Source organism: Mandrillus leucophaeus, unplaced genomic scaffold, assembly GCF_000951045.1.
Source record: "Mandrillus leucophaeus isolate KB7577 unplaced genomic scaffold, Mleu.le_1.0 Scaffold112, whole genome shotgun sequence".
NCBI classification, from domain to species: Eukaryota; Metazoa; Chordata; class Mammalia; order Primates; family Cercopithecidae; genus Mandrillus; species Mandrillus leucophaeus.
The window spans coordinates 441,920-443,283 of NW_012099432.1; positions in this window are offsets into that span (position 1 = coordinate 441,920).

Sequence of the window (1,364 nt, forward strand, 5' to 3'; positions counted from 1 at the left end):
GTTGCAGTGAGCCGAGATCGCACCACTGCACTCCAGCCTGGAGACAGAGTGAGACTCTGTCTCAAAAATAAAGAAATTAAATAAATAAATAAATAATAATTAGCTGGGTGTGGCGGCACATACCTGTGGTCCCAGCTACTGCAGAAGCTGAGGTGGGAGGATCACGTGAGGCCAGGAGTTTTAGACCACCCTGAGCAACACAGTGAGACCCCATCTCCATAAAAAAAATGTAAAACTTAGCTGGGCATGGTGGCATGCGCCTATAGCTCCAGCTACTCAGGAGGTTGAGGCAGGAGGATCACTTGAGCCCAGGAGATCAAGGCTGCAGTAGAGCATCACTGCACTCCAGCCTGGGCAACAGAGCAAGATCCTGCCTCTAAAATATATATATATATATATATATATATATATGGACAAAACTGATACACATATTAATGGCATGGATGAATCCCAAAGGCATTTATGCTGAAAGATCCCAAACACAAGAGCTCATGCTGGCCTGAACAGGCAAATGTCATCTATGGAGACAAAACTGGATGGGAGGCTGCCCAGGGACCAGGAAGGGGAAGATCAAGTGGGAAGAGGTACGAGGTGACCTGAGGTGACAGAGACATTCTTTATCTCGATAAGGACGTAGTCTACAGTGCTATATTCACTTCTCGAAATTTAAGCTGAACATTTAGGAGTTGCATATTTCATATTCTACCCCAATTTTCAAAAATAGAGGAACAAGCGAGATTCCTAGGTAAGACAACCTTCGAGGTGCGAGACAGTTTTTTTTTTTTTTTTTTTTTTTGAGACAGTCTCACTTTGTCGCCCAGGCTGGAGTGTAGTGGTGTGATCGTGGCTCACTGCAGCCACCGCCTCCCAGGTTCAAGTGATTCTGCCTCAATCTCCCGAGTAGCTGGGATTACAGGCATATTCCACCATGCCTAGTTGATTTTTGTATCTATACTAGAGATGGGGTTTCACCCTATTGGCCAGGGTGGTCTTGAACTCCTGACCTCAGGTGATCCACCTGCCTGGGCCTCCCAAAGTGCTGGAATTACAGGTGTGAGCCACCGCACCTGGCCCAAAGCAGTTTATTTTTGAGACAGGGTCTCGCTGTGTTACCCAGGCTGGAGTGCAATGGCACAATCTCGGTTGCAGTAAGCCGAGATTGCTACTGCAAACTCCACCTCCTGGGCTCAAGCGATTCTCCCGCTTCATTCTCCTGAGTAACTGGGACTACAGGCATGTGCCACCATGTCCCACTAAGTTTTGTAAAGGCAGTCTTAATAGACACTATCATAGGGCGCGGTGGCTCACGCCTGTAATCCCAGCACTTTTAGAGGCCAAGGTGGGTGGATCACCTGAGGTCAGGG